The sequence below is a fragment of the Lepidochelys kempii genome, chromosome 16 (genome assembly GCF_965140285.1).
Source record: "Lepidochelys kempii isolate rLepKem1 chromosome 16, rLepKem1.hap1, whole genome shotgun sequence".
Classification (NCBI taxonomy): Eukaryota; Metazoa; Chordata; order Testudines; family Cheloniidae; genus Lepidochelys; species Lepidochelys kempii.
Genome location: NC_136395.1, coordinates 13,283,880 through 13,290,595, shown reverse-complemented (window position 1 = coordinate 13,290,595; position 6,716 = coordinate 13,283,880).

Genomic DNA, 6,716 nt, shown 5'->3' with positions numbered 1-6,716 from the left:
TCGGCAAAGCCTAGGTGACCCTGCCTTAAAAGGAGGCAGCTGCTAACTACACAGATGCTGAGTGTCCCCGAGACAGCCCAGGAGTGCAGCTCTGGGGAACTTCTAGCAGCCGTCAGCAAAACCGCAGAGGGTTCAGTTTAGGGATTGCAGCAAAGGGTTAGCGAAGCCTCTTTATTGTGTGAAGTCGGCCAGACACCGTCCAACTTTAACATCCTGCCCAGCTGTCCTGACCCCTAGCCCCGGGGGCTGGATCTAGAGAAGGGCATTTCCACTGTGTGATTTGGCCTCTGCTCCCTGCCCCTGCTGGAGCCAGGACCGGACAAGTTGTGGGGAAACATAGCTCAGATGCCCGTCCTGCCAAATTTTGCTGAATCCCAAAGGCTCCGGTTTGAAGAAAGGTCAGGAGCCAGATCAGGCTATCTGCCCTGGTGGGAAATTCCACTCCACTCCACTCGAGTCTGCCAACTGGTCTCGCTTGCTTTTAGTCCAAGGCCCAGTAGCCCTGGGAACCAGCAGACCATTCATGCTATTCCCAAACCAGCTGAAAATCTCACCTGGAGTTTGCACTAGAGCCTGGTCTGTGACCCACAAACCCACCCGTACAGACACTTGCTGACAATTCGCTCATGCTGTCACTCCGTCATTGCCTCACATCATGAATTCATCACTGCAACGCATTCCCACCTCTGCTCTACCTTGACTCGGAGTTTATCCTTTTACAGTTGGCATTGCACGTCTTTAAGCTGCTGCGTGGGTGACAATATAAAAATCTGAGCAGAGCTGCACAAGGCAGAGGGGGTGGAAGAGACAGGACATGCTCACCATTAGCAGAGATCGCTCTCACACCCAACTGAACTGGAGCTGGGGGAGAGTGACACCAGCAGGGAATTCCAGAAATGGCCCTGAAACAAACATGGGATTTAAAGAGTCTTTTCCCTACAATGAACTGAATCAACCCCACGACCTGAAGTGGACGTTGGAGACACCAGATGGCTCACGGCAGATCCTGCAGATGTGAGATGAGATGTGAAATGGAAGCCTCCAGATGAGATGAGCTTAGCACTGTCCTGCTTTGGCCTGGTTAGCTCGCTTGGTCAAGGGGCTGCCTACAGACCACAAGGACGTGAGTTTCTAAAGATACATTTGGTAGACCCGGCAGAGTGAGCTCTTCATAGGCAACACAAGTGGGGTCTCTCTTACTGAAGGTGACTGGTCCTTTAAAAACATTCAGGGACCTTGAGGCTTTGCATGGAGTGGGATTTCAGGGCTAATCCAGGCTGCACCAGGATTTCTTTTTTACATTAAGGTTCCTTTTCTTAGCCACCTGCTCACAGCAGCCAAACTCCACCCAGGCTCAACATCTGGATCTATGAACAGATGTGCAGAGAGCACAGTCCTCCTGCAAAGCCACCCATACCTTTCCTCCTGCCCAGCAAAAAGGTGACCCCAAAAACAGAATTCCCCAGGAAAGAAATCGATGGGCAGAAAACGGTCAGGGAGGGGCTCAAAAATGTCCTCCAAGTTTTGCCCTCGTTTTGGGTTGGAAAGTTTGTTGCGATGGAAATTTCCCATCCAGCCCTTCTCTCATCTTAATAAGCCCTGATGCAGCCCTGGCAGCTCCACCACGCATGTCAGCGAGAGTCGAGCCATGGAGTTAAGCAAGTTTCCTGTGTTAATAACAGTCCCGGGGAGCAAGTGGTCATAAACAAGGCGAACAAGTGCCATCGCGGGGACCTTGACAGCACCCAGGGTGACCGCTGCAAAGGTGCCCAGATGAGTGATGGCAGCAGCCACTTGCGCTCCCAGCACTGACCCAGCAGGATTAGAGAGAGGGGCTGCCCAGGGCAGTGCTGGGAGCAGGGAGGAGAGGAATGAATGTCCTCTCACAGGATGGCTCATGGCAGACAATGCTCAGACAGTCCTGGGTGCCATTATCCAGCTCTCTGCATTCCCCTTTCCTCTCCTCTCCTTTCCTCTATTAATCCTCCCCCTGGCCTGCTGAGGCTCTGCAGGGCGTCTGGGGGGGGGGGGGCAGCAAAGGAGCGAATGTCTCAACGCGCCAGGCACAGCAGACTTGCCCCTGGAGCCACCACACCTTAGCGCCTCCATTAACCCACCCACTGCGCTAACAGGGGCCTAACCCTAACTTAGGGTGCTAACGCTGGAGCCTTCTTGGGGGGGGCATCACAGGGCACTGACACGACCCCTGCCCAAGCCCTGACCCCACCATTCTTGAGCTGACTCCGAGGAGCTGCGATGGTGCAGTTATTCTGCAAAATCAGGAGCAAACCTTCTCCCCGTCTCACAGCCCCTGCACAGCATCCCCTGAGACACGGCCCTGACTACCAATCCCCACTGGCCCTCCCGGTCTCGCTCACTGTTCCCATTATACCTTCCAGGGCCCGAGGATTCAACAGTTCCTCCAAGTACAAAACTCTGGGCATACAGCGACCGCAGGATTGGGCCCCACGTGAGCCCGGGGGAACAGGAGCGGGATTGCAGTGGGGAGGGCATATGATCCTGGAGCCTACTAACCCACCCTTGCTGCAGACAGGGAGTGAGCTATTGTTACAGGAACCCAGTGTCCAACAATGGCACTCACCCCACAGGGCAGGAGGAATATGAAGGATCCCCAGGTGCAAGGGGCACTAGCTACCAGCCCTGTTGGACATGCAGACCCTCTGCCAGCCCAGCTACAACTCCATGCAGCCATCTCCCCGGCCCGGCGTGTAGCAGACGGGAACATGCACAAGTGAACTTATCAATTGGCTCTTGCTTATCAATTGTCTCTCCCAGCACCCTGCCCTACAAATTCCACTCTCCTGCTGCAGCCCAAAGCTCTCCTGGAGCTGGCCACGAGGCACTGAGGCTGAGCGGCAGAACCGTCCCTGGGAGGGAGGCAGTGGGACTGGATCTCTGCATTTCCCCTGCAAGCAGTGACAAAACTCACGCTCCTGCCCTGCAAGCCAGCAAGATCCAACCAGCCCTATCCAGAGGAGCATGGGCAGGCTGCCAAGTGAGTTCTCTACTCAGCATCTGCGCAGGAACTATCTGGCAGCCTGGCCTCTTGCCCGCAAAGCTCTACTTGGGGACACAGGAGTGTCTCCTCCTAATACTTCGCACTCCCCCAGTCCCCGCAATCACTCGCCAAACTCGATCGCCCGCTGTTCACCCGGCCTAAAGCTCTGCTCTGGGTGTTTTACTTAGGCTTGGAAGGGTCAGATTTCTCGAAGTAAATATTGGTAAACGTCGATTTCACTATATACACCCAAACCCAGGAAAAACATATTTCCATCAATAGCAATCAAAATGTATAGTGAGGCAAAGTCAGAGATATGCTGCTTGGGATCTTATTAGAGCTTTACTTTGTATATTTTGACATGGGATGTTGACAATTTGGGTTTCGATGGTTACAATGCTTTACATTTTTGAATCTCAGCTGTCATTAACTTCTTACCATCTGATCCCTGCATTGTCTGACCCTCTCCGCTAATTTCCCACAACTTTGAATATTTCAATGGATAAAAACAGAAAAATATAACACTTAAACCCCACCGGTTTGTGCAATTGTGAAAATTTAAAAATCGATCTTAAATGCTTAAAAATGAGTATTGATATCCATTGGAATGATCAAAAAAGAAAACTCGTGTTCTGACAAGCCCACTTTTCCTCCATCGGGCAGTGCCTGTGTCCCGAGGCACCTCCAACCCCCCCTCCAGGATTTGAGGGAAGGACAGGGACCAAGCCAAAGGACAGGGCCAACATCCATCGAAAGGGATTTTGTTCTGCCACAGTTTACCTGGCCTGTTTAACCAGGACTTTAGCCTGAGGCAGGAACAGGTGGTGGCTTCTGGGTAGAGGAAAAACTAATCCTTAAGGGACATGGGAGTAACCTTAGCTCATGGGTGGGCTCTGTCTCTAAGGAAGGCCACTCCACAAAAGGCCTGCTCTGTTGTCTTTGGCCTCTGGGCAGGGCTGGTTACATGGTTTCCTATCCTAAGGACTCCTCCTCCGCTTCCCAGGCCATCAGACCACATCTCTGAGTTAACGGTGCCACGGGCCTGGCCGTGTGACTCTGCCATCCTGCAGCAATGAGAGGAAGCTTTGCCTAGGGGTTAGAGCACAGGGCAGGGAGCCAGGAGGCCCAGGCTGTGCTCCCAGCTCTGCCACTGAGCTACCATGTGAGCTTGGGCAAGTTATTGTAACTACTCTGTGCCTCAGTTTCCCCACCTGTAAAGTGAGGCTACCAGTACAGTCCCTTTGCATTCTCCAGATGGCTAGGGAAGGGTTTGAACTGGGTGAGTTTCTCCGGCCTGTGCAGTGCAGGCGGTCAGAATAGATAATCATAAGGATTCCCTCCCCCCACCCCTGACTAAACGAATCTACGAATCGCTGATGTTAATGCCGCAGATCTCAGCCCCAAAGCCCCCAAGCCCCATTGTGCCTCCCCCACTCCTGTTCCGTCCTCATGGCTCAGGTTCTCAGACCACGCTAGTCACGGGAGCCTCTAGGCGCAAACACTTAAAGGCGTCTCGCTGTTAGAAAGAACCGAGCAATCTCAGAGACACGCCCTTGTAGACAAGCAAACACGGGTGCTGGAACAAGTTTCACAGTGGGGGGTGCTGAGAGCCATTGACCCCAACTGTAAACCTTGTACATAAGGGAAACCGCTCCAAGCCAGTGGGTGCTGTGACACCCCCCACACCCCTAGTTCCAGCACCTTTGCAAGTAAATCACACCCCTGCAGTATCTACAGCCACGACACTGAGCGTACTGCAGGCCCCAGCCCCCACTGCCCCTTGGGGGTCCCCTCACCGTAGCCTTGCACCCCGGATGCTCGTCAGCAGCCAGGCACCGTGGCCAGCTTCTGACTCGGGTGCCTCTTAGACCCACGGGGCAACCAAGTATAAAAGGTTATCGCCTGGCCGGGCAGCATGGTCCTCCAACCTGGCGTGACGTCACTGGCTCCGGGAGAGGAGAAGGGCCTTACTCGGGCAGCGTTCGGGCCTGTGCAGGATTAACGGCTGGCAGAACGCACCGCGGCAGAACGAGGCCGGAGGACCCGACGGCAGCACATCTGCAGCTGCCTTTGCACAGGGACCCCACCTTGTCGTGCTGGGCCCTGCGCACGCCACACAGGGCCTGTCCCGAGGTCCGTACTGTCGAAACGCCGACCAGGCTATGCCCATTCCAAAAGACAGGGCACGCCGGCCTGTCTCACCCGCGCCACCCACGCCCTGCGGAGCATACCCGTGCTGTGCAGGGGAGACAACGGCACCAGCCCCTGCTCCAAGCCACTGACGAATTAGCCCAGCCACCAGCAACTGCCCTGCAACCTGCTTCCTCCTGGGCGGCTTCCTAGTGGACCAAGCTCAGCGGGGCCAAGTATGCTGCTCAATTTGGGATGGACAGTGCCATCTACTGGCTAGCTAGCATCATTGCCTCGTTAGGACAGACCTTCCAAAACCCATGATCTGACATGGGACACATGAATTTGCTATGTGAAGAGCTAGTTGCAGGGTTCTCTAAGGATAGTCCTTTGGTTTTGGCACTAGACAAGGATGCAGGGTTCAATTCCTTCCTCTACCACAGATTTCCTGAGCTGGCAACTTCATTTCACTAAAAGAACGGGAGGACTTGTGGCACCTTAGAGACGAACAAATTTATTGGAGCATAAGCTTTCGTGAGCTACAGCCCACTTCATCGGATGCATTCAGTGGAAAATACAGTGGGGAGATTTATATACACACAGAACATGAAACAATGGGTGTTACCATACACACTGTAACAAGAGAGTGATCGCTTAAGGTGAGCTATTACCAGCAGGAGAGCGGGGGGTGGGGGTGGGGTGGGGGGGTGGAACCTTTTGTAGTGATAATCAAGGTAGGCCATTTCCAGCGGTTGACAAGAACATCTGAGGAACAGTGGGGAGGGGGGAGGGGAAATAAACATGGGGAAATAGTTTTACTTTGTGTAATGACCCATCCACTCCCAGTCTCTATTTAAGCCTAAATTTATTGTATCCAGTTTGCAAATTAATTCCAATTCAGCAGTCTATCGTTGGAGTCTGTTTTTGAAGTTTTTTTGTTGAAGAAGTAAAACTATTTCCCCATGTTTATTTCCCCCCTCCTCCCCCCATTGTTCCTCAGACGTTCTTGTCAACCGCTGGAAATGGCTCACCTTGATTATCGCTACAAAAGATCGTCCCCCCGCCCCCGCTCTCCTTCTGGTAATAGCTCACATTAAATGATCACTCTCTTGTTACAGTGTGTACGGTAACACCCATTGTTTCACGTTCTCTATGAATATAAATCTCCCCACTGTATTTTCCACTGAATGCATCCCACGAAGTGAGCTGTAGCTCACGAAAGTTTATGCTGAAATAAATTGGTTACTCTCTAAGGTGCCACAAGTACTCCTTTTCTTTTTGCGAATACAGTCTAACACGGCTGCTACTCTGAAACCGTTCATTTCACTGTTACTCAGTTCCCCTGATGTGAGGCTTTATTTGTGTCTGGAAATCTTTAAGTGGGTCATGTCTTCCCTTTCCCCTGCCTGGGAAGCCTTTCTTGACAGCACTGTTTAAATTGTCCTCCCAGACAATCTGCAGTGTTAAAACCCCCTCATCGGGATTGCCAACCCCAAAGTGTTCAACAATCAAGAAACCGACTTAAAAACATGACAACTAAATGCAGGTTCTTTTCGTTTGCCTTCTG